The sequence below is a fragment of the Ictidomys tridecemlineatus genome, chromosome 1 (assembly GCF_052094955.1).
Source record: "Ictidomys tridecemlineatus isolate mIctTri1 chromosome 1, mIctTri1.hap1, whole genome shotgun sequence".
Classification (NCBI taxonomy): Eukaryota; Metazoa; Chordata; class Mammalia; order Rodentia; family Sciuridae; genus Ictidomys; species Ictidomys tridecemlineatus.
Genome location: NC_135477.1, coordinates 25,488,540 through 25,513,900, shown reverse-complemented (window position 1 = coordinate 25,513,900; position 25,361 = coordinate 25,488,540). Strand labels below are relative to the sequence as shown.

Below are 25,361 nucleotides of genomic sequence, written 5' to 3'. Positions count from 1 at the left end.
CAAATAAATAAAAATAAAGGTCCATGATAACTAAAAAATATTTTTTAAAAAGGAGATGATAATAAAAATATTCATTCTGAAGTAGCCAGGAATGGGTCAAAATGGTGGAACACGGAATAAAATGTGATTCTGAATATCACACAAACCATGTAGCCTTTGGCTCCATGCTGAACCTGACAGACCCTTCCTGTGCCTAATCAGCTTCATAAATGGCATAGACCTGGGAGAAGATGATATGAGAACTCCAGAGTCCCTGATGCTCTAACAGGGCTTTCCCCCAAGCTGCTTCACAACCAGGCTCAGCATGAAGAAGTAAAGAAGGTTCTTCAAATAGGTGCCCTTCTGAACTCCCTAGTGAGCTGTAAAGGTTGAGACCTGGCTTACCTTGCACAGTACCCAGGTGCCCCACACTGATATTCCAATTATTGCTGCTGCTATGTCCAGCTAAGCCTGAAGCACAGAACACATTGCTAATTTCAGAACAAAATCCTTTTTGCCTTTGGCATCATGGTTATGGTGAGCCCAAGTCACCAGCTTCCTAATACCTCCTGGGCATGGTGGCCTACACAGTCTGCCAATTACTCAGAAGAGAAAGATTAGACAAGTTCTAGTGTCTTCTCATGTTTGAGGATGAACACAAGTGTGGGCATTTGAATAGAGATGAGATGGGAGGATGACAAGAACCATCAGGGTCAATTGTGGCTCCACAAACAGAGAGGAGAGCAAAGTTGAACTGGAAAGCTGTACAGATAAGCCAGACACAAACTCAGCAAATTTATTTTAAAATTGGATTCTTTTGGGGCTGGGGATGTGGCTCAAGCGGTAGTGCGCTTGCCTGGCATGCATGTGGCCCGGGTTTGATCCTCAGCACCACATACAAAGATGTTGTGTCCACCGAAAACTAAAAAATAAATATTAAAAAATTCTCTCTGTCTCTGTCTCTGTCTCTCTCTCTCTCTCTCTCTCTCTCTCTCTCAAAAAAAAATTGATTCTTTCTAAATATACCTATATTTAACAAGTCACTGAGTGACCTTGAGACTCAGGTTTGATTCAGATTTGGTTAAGATTATTAAATGCTTATATGATTAATACAGAAGAGAAATGAGAACATGTCAAAGAGAAATCTGTGTGGCCAAGGATCCTGAGGCCCTACATCCTTGACCATCCATAATATTTAGGCCCCAAGCCAGTGCAGTCTTCAGAGATTGGCTGGCTCTTGTTTGCATTCTCAGCATTCCATAAGCACCAACCTGGGGCAGTCACTTTCATGTGAAAAGCACTAAATCACAATTAAGACCTTCTAGAAAAGTGTCCTCTTGGAGGAAACAAAGGACAGGAGAGCCCATCCACACTAACCACTACATGACAGCATGGTCTTCCTCATTCGGTGGCCTCATATCTATGGCAGGGCTTAAAGAGGCCCTGATGACCAATCAATGCAAAAGAGTCCCATGGTGGCAACCAGCAAGCTGAAAAAAAAAGAGGCAGAGGTGTCAACCTATGGATTCACTACCACCATTTGCATCTTTAAACTACTTTCCTTTCATCAAGATGGAAGGAATAGGAGGAGTTGAAGCTCTCACTCTTGGACCTGGTCTGATCACTGCACCCCACCCCACCCCCGACCCCCATTATCCTGAAGGCTATGGGAGCTAGGGGACAAGAGAAGGGAAGGAATACCATGGAGCTTGAAAAAAAAAGCAGGGCCTGATAAGCATCATAAATTATATACAGCAGGGCTATAAAAGTAGATCCATGACAATAAGATCTACTGTATCTATCTGTGTACATAGAAGATAAAGCCAATTCCTTAAGGGAAAGTTCTGTTGGTAGAGGAGAGCTCCACTGGAGAGAAGAGCTGCATTGGAAAAGGAGAGTTCCACTAGAGAGGACAGCTCATTTTAAGAGGAAAGCTCCATTTGTAGAATGCAGCAGCAAACCAATATGCAAATCCAACAACATGCATGTGCCAACCATTTCTCTGTACTGGGAGGTAACGGGGTCCCCAGAGTCCTTGTATTGGCCACATTGACTGAGGCTTATTTTGCAGTGTGAAAAAAATAATAATAATCAGGCTGGGGACAGCAGAAAAGGTCCTTTTCTGCAAGATTTCCATTACATGGCTTTTCAGGAAGATCATATAATTAAGGAAGTTCCTTGGAACTCCCCTTTTTCCAGGTTAGTTAGGAGCACCAGGAATCTTTTTTTTTTTTCTTTCTTCCTTTTTTAAGGAGAGAGGAGAGAAGAGAGAGGAGAGGAGAAGAGAAGAGAAGAGAGAGAGAGAGAATTTTTTTAATATTTATTTTTCAGTTTTCAGTGGACACAACATCTTTATTTTTATGTGATGCTGAGGATTGAACCCAGCACCCCGCGCATGCCAGGCAAGCGCATTACTGCTTGAGCCACATCCCCAGCCCGCACCAGGAATCTTGACCTTGGACTTTGTTCCTCCCCAAGATTTCTGTTCTTCTTGACAGTGGCACTGAGGAGGGGAGAGGAGGAGTCCCTATCTTCCACCTAGTTCTAGAAGATAAGCTATATTCCTGGAGTCTAATTCCAAATCATAGAGCCTGCCAGCCTTTTTCCTTTAGAGGAGGCCTGGTCAGGTCAGGCCTATGCCATCCAGGACTTTGTTCCAGTCTCTCTGTCCCCAGTCCTGGGCTGGTGCTAGGCCACTACTCACTTATCCAACCTTATGCATCTGCAGCTGGGTTCTTTCCTCAGGGCACATCACATTAGGAAGATGGCACTTTTTTTTGGTACTGGGGATTAAACTCAAGGACACTTACCCACTGAGCCACATCCCCAGCCCTATTTTGTATTTTATTTAGATACAGAGTCTCAATGAGTTGCTTAGCACCTCGCTTTTGCTAAGGCTGGCTTTGAACTTGGGATTATCCTGTCTCAGCCTCCCAAAGGATTACAGGTGTGTGCCACTGCACCTGGCAATGGCACATTTTCCTAAGGGCATACAGAGGAGGAATCCCTAATCACCCGACTAGAAATTAAAAGAGAAGGAGATTTAAATCTGTAGTGTGATTGTACCTTCCAGACATAAATATAATTTTATACATATATATAATATATATATTTATATATTTATTATTAGTTGTTAATGGACCTTTATTTATTTATATGTGGTGCTGAGGATTGAACCCAGTGCCTCACACATGCTGCTAGGCAAGCACTCTACCACTGAGCCACAATCCAAGTCCCCTTCCAGACTTTTTGAAAGTTAGTAGCCAGTATCTTTGATTACAGCCACTGTATTCACCTGGAGACCTGACCAAGACATAGGGCATGGTAGGGTGTGGGGCCTTTACCACCTGTGTTTTTGGTATACACATATGTATGCACTGGGAAATTACAGTTATGGACCAATCACTTTGGGATTGAATGTCATGGAGTAAATCGCCTTTATGAAAAGTGTACAGCTACTGTTGTCTGCCTTACATTCTCCCTCCATATATGTGATTCAAGAGAGATATTATGCTCTTAGATGACTTTCCCTCACTAGCCACAGTTAATTGATTAAGGGGTAGATGACTGGCCTGGGATTTTTGGAAGCTAATCATGGTCTATGACTTAAACACCGGATTGCCAAACTCAGGAGTTCGTGGCTGTCTCATGGAATAAGCTTTGGGGAAAAGGAAGGAGCCAAGATCCAAAAAGAAACAGAGACAGACAGGGGTTGGGGATGTGGATCAAGCGGTAGCACGCTCACCTGGCATGCGTGCGGCCCGGGTTCGATCCTCAGCACCACATATAAAACAAAGACGTTGTATCTGCCGATAACTAAAAAATAAATATTAAAACTCTCTCTACTCTCTCACTCTCTCTTAAAAAAAAAAAAAGAAAAAAAGAAAGAAACAGAGACAGGACAAAGTCCCCACAGCACTGTAGCATTTGATTCCAGCTATTTCTGAGGTCCACTGTCTTTGAGTTCCTCCTTCGGTCTTGTTGTTCAGTTTCCCCCCTTAGATTTCATAAGTGTAACCTAGTTTTAATTATGCTAATTTGAACTTGTCACTTACAACCAATTTGTCCTGACTCATACAGAGCCTCTGCTAAGCAACTGCTAGACTTTCATCTAAATGAATGTGCCACTAAAAAATGAGAAAAGTGCTTTGCCAGGCATCTACTGGTGACCTGGAAGCCTGATCAAGAACCTTAACCATAAAATCAATAGTTGTTAAGCTGCTAGGAGAGCAGATGGAACTGAGTAGCATAGGCTGTTTGGCCTGGGGCTTCAGAAAAGCTATGAGGGGTTCTCTCACACCAAGACCCAAGAGCAGCACCAGGAAACATCTACCTTCCCACTCCAGGAGGGATGGACAGGCAGTGTGGACAACAGTAGGAGATGGGAATAGAGTTTTCAAGGTACAAAGTCCTGATCCTTGGACTCCTTTTCATGGCCTGACAAGAATAAAAATTCTACTAGAAACCATGAGGCACAAAGTTTGGTCCATACTTAGACCCTTCCATTCTCATCAAGTACAGTGCTGGCATCTAAGAAGTAGATGCTTTAAAGACACTTCCCACATGGTCATCTAAGTCAATTGAAAGCCAATTGAAAACATAACCCTAACAGTAATGATGATAGAAAACATGGAGGTTAATTTTATTATTTTCTCTTTGAGTGTTAGAAATTTTTCAGATTTTAAAAGTTTAAAAATACATATACACAGTTAAAGTCAGCTAACTGCAATCTTTTTTTTTAACCCCAAGCAACTCTCTTGTTGAAGGGTGTGTGTGTGAGTGTGTGTGTGTGTGTGTGTGTGTGTGTGTGTGTGTGTGTGTGTGTGTGAGAGAGAGAGAGAGAGAGAGAGATACTGGGATTGAGTTCAGGTGTGCTCTAACACTGAATTACAGGCGTATACTCTTTTTTTTATTTTTCGAGACAGGGTCTTGCTAAGTTGCCCAGGCTATGTTAGAACTTGGATTCCTCCTGCCTCAGCCTACTAAGTTGCTGGAATTATAGTCATGTGGCACCATGCCTGGCTTACTCTCTTTTTTTAAAAAAAAAAAAATGAATTTGGTCCCAGTTCATAAAGACATTTGAAGTCCTAAGTCAGAAATTATGTATGAGAAAACCAAAACCCATTCATGGAAAATCACATTTTGGCAAGTAAAAATAATAAGTGATATCATGTCATAAAAATTATATAAATTTATCCTTATGTGGTACATAAACAGACATGTGTGTGTTTAGATGTACATATCCACATAAATATATATACTAAAAAATCAAAGTTAACCGTGACAAGTATTTGAAATTTATGTTGCTCTAAAGACCCATCTCCTCAGAGTAGCCACTGTATCCCAGCTATTACAGTGAGCAGCTCCTTTCTGCTCCTCTCCATCTTGGCCACCTATCTAAGACCTTCAAATTCCAGCCAGTCCTTGCTCTCCATAAAGCTTCACTTCCCCACAGCTGCTCAGGATTCTGTCAACAGTCCTCTTCTCCCAATGCCAGCCTGTAGATACCAAATTCTACTCTTAAGGCCCCTTGGTAGGCAAATAACTTGGCATATTTGATTTCTGGGAAAGATCTACCCCTTGATGTTTAATTTTACCTCACTGGAATGAAGGCCACACACATCATGAGCCCTAGGGAAGCACTGGGCCCAGGGCAGGCCCCATGCCATGCCCACCATCAGTACCACCAGCTCTTCCCCAAAGTGCCAAGACATAAGGCATAGTAGAGTGTGGGGCCTCCACCATCTGTGCGCTTGGTATACACATATATGCACTGGGAAATTATAGTTATGGACCATCCCACAAGTCTACTTCCCTCCCTGCCATCCTCCCCAGTGAAAATAAAGACCTATGTTTCTCCCCAGAAATTGGGGAGGGCAAGACTTTGTAAACTGGGGTTTCCCATTAGCTATTCAGCCACACAAGATACCAAGAAAGTATGTGCCAGTCCAGGCCTCTGATTTCTTTCCTGCTTAAGTCTCCACACCTTACCCCAACCCAAACAACATGGGAAACAACACTGTAGAGACAAAACCATTCTTAGCCTGGAGCCTGTAGGTGGCTGCTGGCATTTCACCCTCTGTTGCCGACTGTCTGAGGCAGAAAGCTATGCTGTGGCTCATCTCCCAGGTGCTGGTATTTGGCTCCTGGGAGGTGTGAGAACATGGGCCCAGTCACAGTCTTGGGAAGAGGTGCATGCCCAGTTGGATTGTCCTGGTTTTGCCACCCTTTGCTGAGAAGGTGTGCTTACACCCCACACAGCCTTGTGTTTGCTCCCTTTGATAAGGGCATTCAAGAGGCTACACATAGACATGTGCACTGCTTAGTGGCCACTCTTAGTAGTCTGGGGGCACATGCAAGTCCTACTAGAGCATACTCCACACACACCTTGGGGACATACTATGCCCACAGGAGTCTCTTCACCTAACCTCACACTGGGCAGTTGTGATTTTGCACCAGCCCAGGTGTTAAGCCCCTGCTATTTCTCCCCCTTCAGCCTGTCTCTGTCCCTCCCTCTGCCCTCCCACAGTAAGTGCTTTCAGGCCACACAATGAGTGGAAGGAGGGGAAACACTTCTATTGAGGAAGGCGTTTTGTTGTTTCATCCCCAAGGGGGGCAGGGGTAGGGGAGGAGGGGGCCCCACAAAATTTCTAATAAGCAGTTTCTGTCCTCAAAGCTAAAATGATTTTCTTTAATTGCTTGGTGGGAACAGTTTATTGTGGGGGTCTCTGCCCTCCCCTCCAAGCCTAATTGACTTACTGAAGTTTAACAGGGGCTTTCACCTGGAGAGATCGCAATTATTCCCCCCATCCCACATTCGTACCTGGGCTCTCACCACAGGGGGCCTTTGTTCCCCCTAAATACAGCAGTGACACAAATGTCCTCAGCAGCAGGGGAACGCAGGGAAGTGGTAATTTTCAGCCCAACGCAATTAGCTGAGGGCTTTTCAGCCTTCTCAGTGAATGGTGGGGAGACTGTGGCATGTGGGAATGGTGAGCTGGGGCTGTTCTGTGCAGGCCAAACAAAAGAGGGCTCTGAATTGCCAGGGTAAGCCAGGTCAGGGTCTGCATAAGGCAGTCAGGGTGGGGCCTGGATGAGGGAGGGAAGGTGCTGCCATCCACTACCTCCATGGTCACCCAACCAATATGTCTTTGGGCAGTGTCAGTGCCCCAAAATCTTTCTGGGAGGTGGAAGCACTCAAACCAGTTGACTTGTACTTGGCACCACAGCCCTACATTATGAAGCAAAATACAGGAAAAGGAAGGTGATAGAGCTCAAACAGGCTGGGAAGAGGGAGGTGGCTATGTGACAGAGTGACCATAGTGCTATTTCTGCTTAGCTTGCCCTGGGGCTGGAGCTCACACCATATTTGGGCCTTCATAAGCAGCACAGAGTCAGGAAACTTCTTCAGAAAGAGATTTCCCTGGGAGTGAAAAGCCAGGGAGACTCAGAAGACCGGTGTGACACTGAAACTTACCCCTGCCACCACAGCAACCCTACCACCCAGCACTAAGCAAGGGCAAACTGAGTCCTCTTCTGAGTGGTAGCATCAAGGCTAGGGAGGTACAGGGTGGGAGAAGCATGAGATTTATCTGGGGTCAGAGTCACAGCATGCAAACTTTGGAATGCAGGTTCCACAGGGGGTAGCAAGCAGGCTTCTGTCCCCTTACCACTATGGAGCCTGAGCGCCAGAAACAAGAGAGAGAATCAGTTTTCCTTGAGAAAATATAACAATGAAAAACACAGATAGAAGGAGTAGTTAAGAAATGAGTTGTGTATAGGCGAGAGAAAGAATGAGGACTTGAGCCAATGGGCAGAGTAGGCCCAAGGCCAGCAGACCTGGGCTCTGGCGAGGGTCAGAGCTGGGCATAACAACTGGCCCTCAGTGCCAGCTTGGTGGCTCTTAGGCTGCCTAACCCTGGGCAAGTCCATAACTTCCTAGAGCCTCATATTTCTTGTCTATAAAATGAAAACCAGTTATATTAGAACAATATCTTTCAACTTTTTTGAAAAACAACAGAATACTTTAGTAACCTAGCATCTATACTAAATTTTATAAGGCTAAGCAGAGGTTGGGGACAAGTGAGGCAAGCCTCAGCCCAGTTACCTCCAAACCCCTCCCTCTTGCAACAAGCCCTACCTGGGAACCCCCAAACCAGATAATCTCTAATACTACTAATGACATGATAACATAGAAGTGTCCAGGACTAGTAGAAAAGACAAATGCATGGCACAGGCCACTGCTGCACAGCCCTGCCTCCCAGACTGCCTTCTGCCACACCAATAGAAATAGGATAAGGCCCCATTTGCCAATCAAATCCTCAGCACACACCATGGAGTCTCTGAGAGTCCATAAGAGCTCTACTCGAGAGTAGCGATGGCTGTGGGCAGCTGGATAGTGTGGTACATGATTTGTAGGTAGTAACCAGGTCACTTTTTGCAAATTTATTCAACATAAAAAAGACCTAGCCATGAAAACTATGGTAGTATGATGTGACACCCTGACCCTGCTCTTTCCCTGCCCTGGACTGGTTGCTAGGAACTACAGTTTAACCCTCACCCCACCTCAAGTCCTGACAAATATGTTCTCTATAGAAGCATCTACAGAGCAAAGGGTGGCTAATCCTAACACCCATAGTTCAGAAAAGTAAAATGAGATCCTGCCCTCACACTCTGGCCATTCATGGAGCAGCCTCCTCCTTTCCAACAGTCTAGTCCAACAACCTAGAAGAAACAAGTAGGTCAGCAAGCCCATGGCGATTCATGAATCAGGTTGCTGGGAACAATTGGCTGGGTCCCCATCACATGTGACCTGGATTCTGCCTTCCATTCTTCTTGCCACCCCTGCATCAACATATGTCCTGCCTATAAAGGACATTCTCTTCTCCTTAGCTACACTCAGACTGCCCGTGGGACAGACAGAAGATCCTGTTTTGGCACTGATCAACTCCTCTCACAGAACAAGACCTTGTCAGGGCAATTCCTGAGCTGGAGGCAGGCAAAGACAGGGCTGATTCCTTCAGTAAGTTCCTAGAGTGCTCTCCAAGCCATCCCTATGCTAGGTGCTCAAGTATTCAAGAAAAAGAAAATCCACATAGGCTTGCCCATAAGCAGCTTCAGGCCCAGCCAGACAATCAAGTCTTAAATTCATTTTTTTTTAAACTAGAAATAATTCAAGACAATCAACAAGTTCTGATCCCAAATGAGAGAGTTTAACATAGGACAGGGAAGTAAACAGTATAGCACAACAGCTAAAAAGCATGAACTCTGGAGTCAGATACCAAGGCTCAAACTCTGGGAACAACAGAGATGTGACTGGGAGCATGTTAACTAATTTATCTCAGGCTTCAATTTTCTTCTTTGTAAAATGAGAATGATGACAGTACCTATCTTAGGCACAAAGTATTTGGCATAGTTCTTGGAATTTAGTTAGCACTCCCTACTTGCTGATCAATCTCATTATCATCATCACTTAGCTAGACAATAGAGTGTCACTTCAGATTCTTGATCAAGGAAGTGGCCTAGTAAAGGGAAACTATATTGTTTCTTTATTGAAACACCAAGAACTGGAGTTAAGAAGTGAGACCACTTCAGAAAGACACCATCAATGCTGATGACAGACATGACCAATTTTACCTGGTGAGGGCCTCAAAAGATCCTGAGCCAAGCAGCAGCCTTAAGGGGTAAACTGGAATTTGAACCCCTTCAACCATCTCCCCACCACACCACCAGCCTGCTGGCAGGAATGCAGGGCCCTGTGCCAGAAGACCCAGCTATGCAGGAGGCTAGGAGACACAGGTGGTTCTCAGAGGAGATCCCTGGACTCCAGAAAGCATTTCCCCAACAGGCACAACAAAGCTGGGGCTTGTTGCTGGTCAAGGCGCCTTTGCTTGCTTGGGCTGTGGCCCAGACTGTGAGGCAGCTGGGCTGGGGCAGGCCAGGGGATGCAGAGGTAGGAGGGGCAGTGGCCAGCCCTTTTGGCACCAGCCTCCTCCTTCCCTGGGTTTCTCACTTTGTTCAACATGCAACCTAAAGGAGTCTAGGGAAAGCACCTCTCACTCTCCAGCAAATAAAGCCTCAGGAGAGGGAGATAGATGAAAGTTTGGGGGGTTTTAATATTTGGTTTTGGAGTGTTTCATCGGCTTGAAAAAAAATAATAAAAGGAAGTTGTTTTTGCAATCCAATGCATTCCAAACCCAGGCCACAAAAAGCCAACAGTGATCCCATAGCACCTAGTACCCATTTCCCATTTGGGAGATTTAAAGTTCCAAGAGAGCCAAAGTTGGTCCCAAGAGACCCAGAAAGAAGTTCTCTGGCAGGGGTAGAGGTGGCTCAAGCATGGCTTCACTCTGCCCACCACAAACTCTAGGCCCTCAAACTCCCCCAAACCAAACACACCCACATAGCATTGCCAGGCATGGATGTGCAGGGCTTTTCCAAATGGAAGCTCAACACCCAGGGGTGCCAGACCAGTGGTTCCTTTTACTAGGCCACTTCCTTTAACTTATCTATTCCCCTCTTATTCCTGCCTCTGTCAGTTCCTCTCCACTGGGCCCCAGAGTGCTGATGCCATGACCTCTTTGGTGACTATCCCTTAGAGAAGATAAGGGAAAGACTATCCTCACAGAGTCTCTGAAGGAGAGGCTCTCGCGTTATGGCAGAGTCAGGAGCTGCTGGGCCTGGAAATCAGTCAGTTCTAATTTAGCTCAACCCATACACCACACCAACACTGGCCTTAGAATAAATTTTTTTCTGGTGGCATATTTTTCCTTTATTTCGGAAGTCACAAACCATAAGACTATAGGGTTTTCTCTTGGGAAAAATAGCAGGATACCAAAAAATCATTTGATTAGAAGCTTTCTCTTTCCTACTAAGCCACTTGGGAGAGACAACCACTTTTCAGAAGAATGAAATGACAAATTTGCAAACATGCTGGTGATATGGGTTCCTGATATACTGGCCCCATGACTCACCTCACTTTAAGCTTGGTGGGAGGCACCAGATATGAAGGACTGTCACACCCCGACACACTTATGGGTGCATGGGCTAAGAGGCAAGTGACAGATGCACATACACAGAGCTGAAAGGAGATATAGAACTTTTGCCTGAAAATTCAATCACAGTGCTGGTGCCCATCATTCAGCTAACTTTCATGGCTGCTAACTACTTCCTCTGATCACCTCTTCTCCACTTTGGGAAAGTAGAAAAATCACAAGGAACACCTTTTCTTCTCTGTGGGATGAAGGGGAAAAGAGAGAAGAGGGAGTCAGAAGTGAGCTGCCTCCTGCTGGTGCTTATTGAGCTCTTAAACTCCAGGTTCACAGAGTCACCAGGAAGCTCTTGTCTGCTGAAGGAAGGCACTAGGATTCCATGAGGAGTGAGGCCTACCACCTTCAGGCAGATGCCCTATGTACTTAAAGTCCTGATGCCTCAGGGAGGATGAACCAAGTATAAGCTTGTAGTAAAAGCAAAGGATGGCTTGAGTGGAGAAAAGCAAAAACTTGGGGCCTTTGATGAAGTAACAATAAGTACTAATACAAAATGACTTGAGATTTTGTACACTGCTCATAAGTATACTCATGACAATACCTCTTCTCAGCTTTCCTAAGGACACTGTATATCTGATAATCTGATAGGTTAGATAGAACCTCAACTAAATAAGCACTATGAACCTCTTTGAGCAAGCAAACAAGATCAAAGTTTTCCGGGGGACTGATTGTACTATGGACATAAGTCTTGCAATGATGGCGGCAGCAAGAAAATAAGTCAGCACTGGAAAGCCAAGCTCATTATCTAAGTCAGATAATCCACCATGGACAGCCCAGGCTGCCCCTGCCTGGATCAAAGTTAATGTGCACTCAAGCAAACCCAGGGAAAGGTTTGGTGGGAGGCACCAGATATGAAGTACTGTCAGCCACCCTGACACACTTATGGGTACATGGGCTAAGAGGCAAGTGACAGATGCACATACACAGAGCTGAAAGGAGATATAGAACTTTTGCCTGAAAAAAAAAAAAAAAGGAAAAGGCTAGTCTATCCAGGGAAAGGCTAGTCCATCCCATTCCACCTTGACCCACAAGCAGAAGGTTCTGTGGATGCTGAGAAATGACAGCTTTGTCAGACCTTTGCATTCCATCTGCTCTCTACCATTCTGTCCTGTTAATACAGAAATTAGAAGAGTCAAATAAATGCTGGGAATGCAGCTCAGTGGTAGAGTACTTGCCTAGCACATGAAAGGCCCTGGATGATGATGATGATGATGATGATGATGATGAAGAAGAAAAAGAAGTAGTAGTAATAGTAGTAGTAGTAATAATAACAGTTGTCATCAAAGCTGGGCATGGTGGCTCACGCCTATAATCCTGTGACTTGGAAGGCTGAGGCAGTAGGATTTTAAATTTGAGGCTAACCAGCAAGAACCTTAGCAACCTAGTGACCTGTCTCAAAATAAAAAATAAAAGGGCTGGGGATTATAGCTCAGTGGCAAAGTTCCCCTGTGCTCAATCTCAAGTATATATATTTTTTAAAAAGTCAAATATTGGGTCTCCCAGAAAGTCAGGTTTTTTGTTTAACATTATTCCCATCATTCCAGATTCCTTGATCTTGGTTTCAGAAGTGAGGTTCTGAACATTATTCCCAACCTACCAGAGCTTTTTCCATTCCCTTTTTGTTGTCAAAGAATAAGGACTCAATTTCTTCCCACAGGTCCATCTGTCCCAGTCCTCTACCTTGCTTCAAGCTTTGCTTTAAACCACTGGTTGCTCTGCAAAGTTACTAAGAGCAATTCCTGCTTCTTCCTCCACCCTAAATACAATTATATTTTTTAAAAGAAATGGAAAAGGGGGAAAAAAAAAAAAACAGCCCAGGGAATCTCCAAAAAGGCCTGCTGCACTCTTCCTCTTATAAAGAAGCTTAATAATGAAATGCCTTGCACTCCATTTAGTAAGAAATGCTCGTTTTCTCCAGCTGAACACCCCCTATAGATATATCTAATTTGTTTCCATGCTTGTATCTCTTCTCCATCAAGTTAGCATTTAGAAGTTGTAATGTGGCAGTGCCCTCCCAGTCGGGCACTGGCAGGACAGCCTGGGAGGAGTAACAGTGCTTTGTCCAAACTTCGAGTTCCAGGCTGACTATCCCTGACATTGCCAACACCCAAGCTGTGTCTCTCAGGCTTTCTGTAAAATGGAAAAGAAAGGAAGGGAAAAACAGCACTTGGAAAAATTAAAGTAAAAAACAGTGAAAAATGAACAAGAGGAGATGGATATTGCTGGGAATGCCTATTTCTTGATGAAAGAAACTGGAATACTGACCCAAATCAGGAGAACCTTCTTTTTGGTAGGCCCCTTTAGGACTAAGGTCCCTCAAAGGCCTTCAGACTCCAGCTTCATTTTCCTTGTTGGACCTGGAAGCATAACTGGCACTAATGTCTGAGACAGTCTGAAGGGTGCCAACAGCAGCACAGAGGAGTCGCTGTGCTTGGTGAACCCTGGCAGATGCCTCCTCAGGGCCAACTCATCTCTGCCTTCTGATCCACATGGAAAGTGAAGACACAGCCTTGTTCTGAAAACTTGCTCCTCAGGGGAAGGTCCCCATACCCAGGGCCATGACAGATATTAGAAATATGGCCTGGGCATGGCTCAGAAAGCAGGCCTCATCACTGACATCCAGTGCCTAGGAGGTTATGCTCTCTCTAAAAGCAGAGCAGGCCACATCTGGGCCTCATCCCCAATGTCCCCTCATCAAGTCACCCATCTGTATCTTCTCTCCCCAGCAAGCCTTGGGTCTCACATAGGGTACAAATCCTGTCCCTCGGCTCCTGGCACCCAGTTCTCCTCATTAGAAAAAATTCCTCCTGCTCAGACCATAGTAATCAGGGATGTTGTCCTCAATGCATGTGTGATTCCCAGAAACTTCCCTGCCATCCTGCCTCTTTCCTGCCTGACCTATTGGATCCTGCCCTTACAACTGCCAAGGTCTCTGCAGCTGACTCTCATGCTCTCCCAGTAGCCCTGCTGCCAGTCCCACCTACCCGACCCCTGCAAAAAAGGCCCTGCCCTGCTCCTGGAGGCTCACAATCTGTGCTCCTGTCAGACTCAGATACAAGGGGGAATTTACCTCACTTCAAGCTGGCAGCCTACAGGGTAGAACTAACCACCCCCCCTCAAGGGGTGGTGGGGTGCCAAACAAGCGTGTGCTGGAGCATCCCAAGGTGCTCTTGTTTTCTAGGCACCCTGCAGTGGTCTGTGACAGACGCATGGATGGGGGAATCCTTTGCCAGCCAGAGTTGGCATCTCACCCTAACTCTCAAATCTGCCACTAGCCTCCAGGGCTGAAGACCCTCCAAGAAGAAAAGGCCCTGCAAGACAAAGACCTGAGGCCCCCCCAGCCTGGCCTCCCAGACCAACACAGGCCCGCATTAAAATCAACACTCCGTGAACACACAAAACTGACAGGGCAGAGGGGGAGCACACATCGGATACAAAGATTGAGCTCTCAGGAGACGCGGCCTGTTGGTCTCCCATGTTAGCTCCAAGTGACTAAGCGCAGGGTGGGAAATAACGCCACAGTGGCAGTGACAGCTACCGCCTGGGCTCCGGGTTCGGCAGCTTTTCACGGAAGATGCCTCTGCGCATTGTGGGGGGGGGGGGAATGCAAGCATTGTGTGGGGACCATTAATGCATGCGCCTCTGCACATTCCTTCAAGAAGCAGGAGCACACCAATCCCTGAGCCCCTGCTCTGGCCCCCAATGATTGCACAGGCCTGGAACACACTGCACATGCCACCTGGTCCTTCCCCCCAGGCCCCCAGCTCTGTGAGCGGTGGGAAGGGGCCCGCCAAACACCCTGGCTTCATTGTGCCCCAGAAAGAGGGGACTAATTACTCGCCTACACTCTGGAGCGCCCAGGGAGAAAACAGAGGCCAGTGGGGTGGAGAGGGTGGGAAATTGGGGGGGGGGGGTGAAAGAAGGGAGAGAGAAAGCCACAGGATACATTTCAAAGTTTCTCTAGCAATTTGGAGGTGGGGCAAGAAAGCCTGGTCCTGATGTGAAATCATACAGAGGTCAGGGCTGGGTCTCCCACCCTTGTGAGAAAGTGGTGAATCGGGACGGTTTATCAAACGATCATTTTTTTTCTTTGAAACCGGGAGGCAGCAGCTTGGACAATTCTGCAGATGTGCTTGATGAGTTAGGGACAAAAATGGCCCTTCTCTGCCCCCCGCCTTCCCTCCCTCTATAAGGGCTCCCATCGGGGGTTGCTTCTCCCTCCACTGCCTCCAGGGCCCTCCCCTCCCTTCTTCAGTGGTCAGCTGAGACCCCCACCCACTGCTTGCTTTTGTACTCTTGGCCTTTGGACATACTGACAGGGGCCTTTATGAGACCCCAATCAAGACCCCCATGTCACAGGTACCTAGTAGAGACACCAGACCTTTTCAAACAAGGGACAACAAGGAAAATCGGCTGGCCCATTGTCTCTCCTCTGTGCTAAGTGAGATGAAAGGGGCCCGCAGCCCCCTCCCCACAGCCCGCCTGCCAATCACCTCTAGTTATTAAGGTCACAATGTGTAAATTCTTTTGACCTGCACCTAATCAAAGATTCACCGGCCCTTTCAAATCCGAATGGGGAGGAGGGGAGAGATTCCCTCCCATAAACCCAGCAAACTCTCCCTCAATAAAATTTCTCTCTCTGATTCCTTCTTTGCTTCCCATCTCCACCCCCTCGCTTCTCCTCACTCCGCCCTCCTCACCACTAGCTTCAAACACAAATGACAAGCCCTGTGAAATTACTACCCAAAGAATCCAAGGAGAATTGGAAAGTTTTTATTCAAGTCTCTTTAAAGAAAAGATTTTCATACAGTAATAGTTACTCAAGCAAGCCCAGAACCTGGGCAGCCCATTGCTCCAATGCCAAATATCTTCAATGGCTACAAGGTTGGTGCTTCTTTTCTTGCTCCTAAACCAGATTCTCTTGCTTGCCCTGGACATCAGGATCCCTGGGGGAAACAACCAGGATTCAAGAACTCCCTCACTGTGCCACTGAGCATCTCCAGCTCAGTTACTGACCTTCGAAACCTCCTCTGAGTTTGAGTAGCATTGTGGGATGAGGAGAAATACTACCAAGCCTGAAATAGACAACCCTGGAGAAAAAATAAATAAATTTTATACAGAAGGAAGAACAACAGGGAGCAAAAGAGCCAGTGGGGAGAACTTGAGAAAGAGCAAATTTATTGTCGCAGTTTGAAAACAAAATGCTCAAATCATGCAAGGAAAACTAAGTATTTGCATCAATATGTAGAGTCTGCATTTTTACCTATCTATGATACCTATTAATTAGAATAGGGAAGAGGCATAGCAAGCAAGGTAGTAGTCAACTGATTGATATAAGTTGCCCAGAAAATCCTCATTTGTCCACTCTCTTTTCTGGCCAGGTACTCTACTCTTCCCTGGCTCCTAGTTCTCTTCATGCTCTATGATTGTTCCTCTTGCCTCTTTGAATCTTCTTATCCTGCTATCTTTCTTTCTCTCTAATCCCCATATTATTTATACTTTTGTCTCCATGTGAAGGAGGCCTTCTGCATCTTGGCCTGGTTTCTGAGCCCCAATACACCATTCCTGGCTATTTCTGGTCACTACCACTGGTCCCATAAAACAGAAATGGGTCTGTTCAAACCAGCACCCTATCATCAGGATCACAAAGGTCTCCAACTGGTCTCTCCCCTCCCGTCCTACATGCACTCAGGACAGCCTACTGATAGTTCCCACTGTCCCAAAGATCCAGTCCCTTACTGCTGGCAAAGTGAACTATTGGAAAAGTTTCCAGCCTCAGTCTTTCCTCTCCTCTATACACTATGCCACATTAGTCATTAAACTACTTCAATCTGGCCTGAAGCCATCCATGGTTCCCTATATTCCTCAGGATAAAGTCAAACTTGGCTCTTCAAAACCTTCCAAAACTGGGCCCCCAAAATTTCCCTCCAATCATCCAAATTTGTCTTCCCTGATCCCCAAACTTTCCTTGAGCTTCCTCATCCCTTTTTATGTTTTTTTTCTCATGCTAGTTCCCTTGCCTGAAGTTGCCTTCTGCAATACACTGGGACATTATACAATACTTACTTCAAACTCCATGTCACCCATGAAGTATCCCCTGATTTAACAAATCTATTGCTTCCTTATGATTTCCTGCAGATAAATAACCCCAAAAGCAATGGGACTCATACTATATACACACCAGAACACCTTACTATTGAATGTATACACCCAACTACACTACAAGCTCCTAGATAGATAAAACTACTTTGTGGGCTTCCTGCTCCCCATCTGACTATGCACAACAGCATTTAATACATCTGTAAGACAGGCACTCAGACAGATAAGTTACTAAAAAAAAAAAAGGTTCTGAATTTATACCATTTAATTTTTTTAATTCTAGTATTTTTGCTTATTTCTTTCCCCCAAAAGGGTTCCAAGCAAAAAACTATATTTAATGGAGTGTAAGTAAAAGTAAGGAAGGATCTTTTGGAGTGACAAGAATATTCTAAAACTGAATTATGGTGATGGCTGCAAAACTCTATAAATTTGCTAAAAATCAGAAAACTGTACACTTAAATTATACATTTAAGGGCTGGGGTTGTGGCTTAAGTGATAGTGCGCTTGCCTGGCATGCATGGGGCGCTGGGTTCAATCCTCAGCACCACATAAAATAAAGATTTTGTGTCCACAGAAAACTAAAAAAATAAATAAATAAATTCTCTCTCTCTTTCTCTCTCTCTCTCTTTAAAAAATATACATTTAAATGGCTCAATTTTATGGCATATAAATTATACTTCAATAAAGCTATTTAAATACAAAGTAAAGATAAGTTTACTTTAAGTAATTATGTAAGGGAAAAAGAAGTCCTTCCATAATTGCCTGATATTGAAATAAATTTTATATGTAATTTATGTTCATTCTAATTATGAAACAGCCTGATCATTAAAAAATTAAATATGAAAAAGTATGAAAAAGTAAAAAACAAAATTAAATGTCAACAGAAATTTATCACTTAAGAAATATCCCTGAGGTGACATTTAAATTAACTATCATACTATTTTGTGACCTTCTTTCATTCCACAATGTGTTATGACATCTTTTAGGGTCAATAAACATACATCTATATCATCTTTTTAAAGACTACACAGTATTCTATTGAGTGAATGTAGGGTAAACATTTAATGAGGCTCATTAATGGATATTGGTGTGTTCCCGCTATAAGTCTTTACACCTATATTTTACATACTTGTCTGGTTATTGCCTTAGGTTAAATTCCTAGAAGTGGAATTTACGTGTCAAAAGTTTTTCACATTCCTATTTTGATACACTCTGCCAATCTAATATAATTTTAGAACTCTGACTTTTCTCTCCTTGTTCTTGGGCTTGTCCTTACCAGCCTGCAAAGGATTTTCGTGGCCACAGATTTCTAACAAGTAGAAGATTCTTTTGAATAATCTATGTGAGTTTTTTCTGTAAATTTTTTAAAATTCTGAACCCTAGCTCACCCTGGGCACTAGTAAGTGTTGAACAAGCAGAAAAAAATAAAATACTTCAGACATATTAACCCACATGTTCCTCCCTTTGCCAAATGTAACAAGTCTCACCCTCCTGCCCAGCTGATGCTCCTCTTGGGTCAGTTACTAAAGGACCCCTTCTAATCACTCAGTATCTCTTTCCTCTTTATCAGATGAAGAGAAAAGAGACAGACTAAGCCAGAATGGCTAATGCTATAGGTGTAACAAAGCAGAAAATAGCTGGAGAAAGAGAAATACCCTGCAAGAACAGAATCCTCAGAAGGAGAGACAGGGCCATGTGCTTTGTGCTGGCAACTCTCTGTGGCCCTAGAGGTCATGGTACAGTAAGCCTGGGGTAAGAAGTCTGTACCAGTGATAGCAATTAAATCTAGGCAGAAACCTATTAGGGGACTGTGTTTCTTTTCTTTTTTTAATTGATTTTATTATTTTTTAAAAATACTTGACAATAGTGGAATGTATTACAATCCTTATTACACATATAGAGCATAATTTTTTGTATCTCTGTATATAAAGTATGTTCATATCAATTTATGATATGCCAGAGTTTGGCCAGGCATCACAAGCCTGACCTGGGACAAGCCTCAAGCTAATTTCTCTTTCAAAATTCTTTAATGGGGCTGGGCCTATAGCTCATTGGTAGATGCTTGCCTCCCATGCATAAGGCTCTGGGTTCAATACGCAGCACTGCAGGGAAAAAAGAAAAAAAAAATTCCTTAATTCATAAAGAGGGACACTTGTGGTGGCCACAGGCAGAAAGTGGTACATGTCACTTTATCCCTCATATCTCAGTCTTTCCTTTAGCCAATGCATGCCACGTATACAATGAAGCCCCAAACAAAGGAGGCAAAGAGGACCCCATAGTTAAACAGTAGTCTCTACTAATGGGGCACATTTATACTTGGAAAGTTCAACTTTCACAAAGACTTCAGTTTCTTCCTCATGTCTTCCTATATAGTTCAGCAACTAGAAAGAAGTCAATCTGCAGCTTCTCACCTGATTTCTTACTATGCCAGCACAAGGCCAGTGGAGGCCACCCCTGACACGCTCACCTCCAGCATAACCAAAGCATCCAGAAGCAAAAAAGACATAAGTGTATCCAGCCTGAAAGCAGAAAGTCATGGATGGAGAAGCACAGGGAATCAAGAGAGGAAAAGGGCCTAGTAGCTTCACGGTCCACTTATCAAGCATACCCACTGGTGTTACAAGGACTAGAGAAGATTCCTGGCTTTAACACCTTCTCAAAGCAGGCAAGCTCCTGCCTTTCAGATGCATGCTCTTTAGCCTGCAAGTGGGAGCTCTAATCCTCAGCATCAATGTACATATTTTCTAAAGCACACTGACTCTAGATGAGGCTGCTGTGAAAATTGAAATACCACACCATGGTCACCATAGCCATTATTCTAAAAGCTGGATTATGACTTTGCTGCAAGAAGGAACAGAGGAGAAGACAGCAGGGCAAGCTTGAACATGAGTACATGGACAACATAAGGGAAAATCACAGTAAATTGTGATTTTAAATAATTTCACTCTGCTAAAAGATTCTCTCTCGTTACTTTCAAATTTTCTCCTACAAATTAAGACGCTGCTGATCCTTTTCTAATTTTTTAAAAATATTTATTTATTTATTTTTTTAGTTCTCGGTGGACACAACATCTTTGTTTGTATGTGGTGCTGAGGATTGAACCCAGGCCGCACACATGCCAGGCGAGCGCGCTACCGCTTGAGCCACATCCCCAACCCTGCTGATCCTTTTCAATGTTAGCACAACACAACTGGCATCCTACCTGTCCCCTCTATACTTTTTGGTGCCCATTCATGGTTTTAATTTGTACTGCAAACTGTGAATAAGGAAAGCTTCTGCAAAAAGCAATTTCCTGGGCCAGCAGCTCCTGGATTAATATTCCCTTTGCAATTACCATGGCTTCTACTTTCGTGCACTCACCTACCTCTTCCCTCTTCTCCTCCCACCCATGTCAGCATAGGCTTGAGTCAAACCTCTCTGATAGAGTGCTACAGTCCAGATCACACATTGCCCCCTATGAAAATGTCCTGCCCAGAAAGTGGAGTAAGAAAAAGCTCAGAAAAGTGGCAAGGATCTTGGCTAATCAGCCTACTAGGGCACTCCAGAGGCATAGGAGTTGCGTCACCTCACCCAAGACAGGAAAGAAAACCCTTACTCGCCAAAGCTCATAATATGAAACTTCTAGAGAATCCTGTTCAAGAAACTGCTATACCTGTCTAGCACAGTGGCACATGCCTGTAATCCCAGTGATTCAGGAAGCTGAGGCAGGAGGATGAAAAGTTCAAAGCAAGCCTCAGCAATTTAGCAAGGCCCTAAGCAACTTAGGGAGACCTTGACTCAAGATAAAAAATAAAAAGGGATGGGGACGTAGCTTTGTGATAAAGTACCTCTGGATTAAATCCAAAGGAAGGAAGGAAAGAAGAAAGATAAACTGCTATAGAAGCACAGGGATTAGCAAACATCCAGCCCACACAGACAGAGATCTTGTAGTATGGGTCTGAAGGAAGAGCCCAATACATTCATTGGTTTGCTGATATATAAATTAATTCTTTGTCATCTTGCATAGAATTCTAGTTAGCACAGCAAAATTCAGAATTAACACAAAATTCTGTGATTCACAGCATCTTCACAGTCAGTTTCCCATATCAATGGTACCAGCATATTCCACTGCTGGTGGCACACATGGATTCTCATCTTCTTCTCAATGCTATAAAGAAAATGTTCCAACTCTTGTGTCCTAAGTCCCAACTGCCAAAAGTAACTATATAATAATGAAACTCACTGATACTCATGAACATGGGAAAACTGTCATGGGTGGCAGAATTCCTATTCTTGGATCTTGAACCCATGGCCAAGTAGAGCCATGTGTTCTTGTCCTGAATTCAGAATAGGAAAAAATACAACTGGCACCATGGACTGGCACCTGGAAATCCCAGGGACCAGGACACTGAAAAATAAAAAGGTGGCGGGGATGGGGGTGGGTGGGCATTTTCAAAGAAAAATTTGATTTGAAATGAAAACAAGGAAGCTAAGATTTTACTCCAAACCAAAATGTTAAAATTTGCCGAAAATGGCCTAAGAGCCACTACCTAACTGCAGGAGGAGGGTGATCCTTCCACCTCCAACATGATCTACTCCTCTCAAACATACAATCTACTACTCATCTAGCCATAGTCTCAATATTGCCCTTTTTACTTAATCTCACTACAAACCTCACCCCAGTCTACTTATAAGAGTAAGTTTCATTGGCTCAAAAAACTAAAAGCACAGATTTTCATGAAGATTCCTCTTGATTGATCTGAATGTTACAACTAACAGGTGGGGAAATCTTCTCAAACTTGTAAGTATTATCATGACAAGGCCACTGGAACGGATCAGTGCCATAAGTCAGACAGGGCTAGAAGCTTCCGCTTCACCATCAGGTTCCTCTTTAGCCTTGACAGATCAAACTCTAAGCCGAAGCAGGCTACAGAGATCAGTTCAGTCTCCGAGCCAAAGGTCTTCACAGTGAGGGACCAAAGCTGCCCCGACGGGGGCCTCTGCCGGCTGTGTCCCAGATTAATCACCACCAGGCGGGGCCTGCACACCAGCCTGCAATCTGAACCCAAGTGGCACCTGCAGAGGGGTTGCCCCAGCACTTTCCTCACTCCCCTTGGGCAGGACCCCAAAGCATGAGGGTGTCCACCTGTTGATGAGGTTACCTGGGATAGGAGGGCAAGAGATACTAAGCCACCTTCAACCCAGCAGATAAGTTATGGATGCTTTGAGTAGCTTAGTGAAGCAAAGAGGAAATATGTGGTGATTAGGCAGTAAAGTCAAGGCCCCAAGAAAAAGGAAGTTCTTAGCCTCTAAATGGAAAGAGAGAGGTTCCATTGCCCTTCTCATCACTGAAAAGAATAAATGTAGGTACAGACCAGCAGCAAGTGAATGAAGGTCCAAAAGGATGTGAACTCTGGAGCTGCCTCCTGTGTATGGTCCACATTCTCATCATCAACAGATCAATGGAAGGTTGATGGGAAGGAGAGAGAACAGAGCCATCATGACTCTTCAATACACCCCCAAATACTGCCAGATATTCCCATGTGAAAGAAAGCTTGGAAACAAATTCACTCCTTGAGGGTATGGGGGAGATTGCTCTGAATACCAAGATTCAGAAGGTTTCCTTGAATGATCTCCTACGTCAGTAAGCTGCATCCAGCACAAGTATTGGAGGGAGCTAGTGATTAAGTGAGATGTGTATACACATCTATCTACCTAAGAATGTATTTTTTTAGGACCAAAGAACCCTACTTTATTATAAATTCTTTCCAGATGGTAATCCCTTTTGCTACTACCCTAAGAGTGAGAATAGTAAGAGGAAGTATTTATGAGGCTAAAAAGGAATAATAATCAAAAGAAAGAAGATTAAGCATGGAGCCCTATATCTTAGAACAGGCAGCTCCAAACCCTAACTTGGTATAAAGAGAATCTATGGGGGTGGATGGACTGCACCCTTCCCACCTGGCCATGGCCCAAGGGAAGGAAGGGTGGGAGGGTCAGAGTTGGATCAAAGTGTGTCCCTTGAAGGGCAGAGAAAAGCATAGGTCAGAGAAGAGGAGAAGGAGCCCTGAAAGCACCTTCATTTAAGGAGTAACACCCCTATCCTTACTGTCACAGATTGTACCTCCAGAGCTTCATCCCCAGAACTTCCTTTGAACCTCCGGCTACAACCCAGAGTTAGGACAGAGTAGTGGCTACAATTACACACTTGCTGGGGAGAGGGGGTAGGTGCTGCATGTGACAGGCCATGAAAGGTCCCTGCCTATAAAACAGCCTGGAAAACAAACCCTTAATTTAAATGTTAATGAAAGTGCTGTGGCGACATCAGAGGCTTCCTGGCTGCTTAGAGGGCTGCTCAGAGAACAGCTACACCAGCCACAGAATTTATGGCTCCCCTTCACCCTCCCGCCTCCTTCTCTGCTTCATCACACACTGAAGTTTAAAGAGTTTAAAAAAAAAAAAAAGAAAGAAAGAAAGAAGGAAAGAAAGAAAAAAAACTCTAATTTTAACATTAAATTAACTCCATGCTTCCTCCTTGGGATGTGAATGCTAAATTATCTGTCAGCAGAACAGTAATCAAAAGTGGAAGTAGGCACACAGCACATATAACCTAGGACAGTCAGCAGCAGACAAGGCAGGAAAATCCTCTTCTCTTCCCAATGAGACAAGTGAAGAGTAGAGAAACAGGGCTATTGGCAGCAGAGGGAAGAGACTGATCCCTGCACAGCTACTTTTTAATTGACACGGATTTGCACATATTTACTAGATTCAGTACAATAGTTTCATACCTGCATAGAATGTGTAGTAAATAAACCTGAATAATTAGCATTTCTGTTTCCCCAAACATTTATCATTTCCATGTGTTAGAGACCTTTGGAATATTCTTTTCTAGTTATTTTGAAATATGTCATAAATCACTGCAGACTATAGTCACTATGCTGTGTTGTAAAACACCAGAACAGATTCCTCCTATCTGTGTCCCTCTAGCTCTCTTGAGCCCTGTTCTGAGAACTTTCCACACTGTACTACTTGCCTGCCTCTCCCCTCAGACGGTACCATCTAGTTCACAATGGTTTCCCTGTGACAGTACAGCTAACAGCAATGCCTAAGCAGTGTACAGAAAGAAAAAGAGATGGAGGAGCAGAGAGGGAGATAGGAGGGAATAGAGAAGCAAGTAGAGAGGAAAAAATGAGAGAATCAGAATTCCAAAACTGAGAGTGAAGAATGGAAATGGCTCCCTGCTGTCAGGGCCAGAGTCTCAATGCATCAACTCTGTACTCAATATACCTGGCCCTCTGCTTCTGTTTCTATTTGTAGTGTTTTATGTAAGTTAGTGCAGTCTCTCTCTCTCTCTCTCTCTCTCTCTCTCTCTCTCTCTCTCTCTCTCTCTCTGTATGTGTGTGTGTGGGTATGTGATGAGTATTTATTTTTGTGCATTTTTAAAATTTGTGCATTTTCCTTTTTTTTTCAATTTGTTCTTTTTTAAGTTAGCTCTTAAAAAGTGAGCCATGCTGGCCAGGAAGAAGCTGCTCCCACAAATGGGTTCTAGGGCAACCAGGACTGGGAAGGCTCTGGTCTCAGGCCTCTCTATTCCCCTCCTGCCCTGGATAATGGCTGAAATAAAGGGTCTCAAAGAACTGAAACCCACCCCTGTGGTGTTGGGACTTCCTTCTGATGAATATGATGCCTGAGAGGCTTGGGTTTCATAGGCAATGAAGACTAGGGTGAAGTCCATCAAACTGAGACTTAGCAGGACCTAACTCCAGTTCAATAGCACCCCATACTTATGCCTTTCCAGGATTAGCTCATTTCAGTCTGGAACAGTGGGCCATCTACCACTACCTAGAGTTTCCATCTTCCTTCAGGTGTCACGATGCCCCTTCCAGCTATGCCAACCTGTGGCCCCTCTATGGTGTCTTTGTGCCTTTGACTCTCTCATCTAGGGACACTACATGCAGGATGCTCCCTACCATGCTCTGCTGTGTGGTGAAGGAGGACACCAAGCCACTCCTTGCCTAGATCTTTAGGTCTCCTTTCCACTGCAGATCCAAGGGGAGACTTCCCCTCTGTCCCAATCTTGGGGAGGGAGAACACAGGGATCCTTGAGATAGTCATGGTCCACACATGTCACCAGGAGGACCAACTACAATGTGAAGCACTAGAAAGTGATTCATTTATCTTTCTCCACATCATCAAAGCTAAGGATTCCCTTCACACCAACTGTCCATTGCCACCCAGAAAAAGGAAAACTTAGAT

At 44.4% G+C, this 25,361-nt stretch overlaps 1 protein-coding gene across 4 annotated transcripts in view; it reads right to left on the bottom strand.

Moving 5' to 3' along the window:
- Positions 1-25,361, bottom strand: part of Fbxw4 (F-box and WD repeat domain containing 4) — an 89,453-nt gene that overhangs the window by 27,588 nt on the left and 36,504 nt on the right. For 2 of the 4 annotated variants that reach the window (XR_013426441.1, XR_013426436.1), the window contains exons 6-7: positions 3,725-3,795; positions 1,357-1,469 (exon numbers count right to left, since the gene is read on the bottom strand). The exons of the other annotated variants lie outside the window; for them this stretch is intronic. The gene's annotated coding sequence lies outside the window, so the exon portion shown is untranslated. The remainder of the gene's footprint in view (positions 1-1,356; positions 1,470-3,724; positions 3,796-25,361) is intronic. 4 annotated transcript variants of the gene reach the window in all.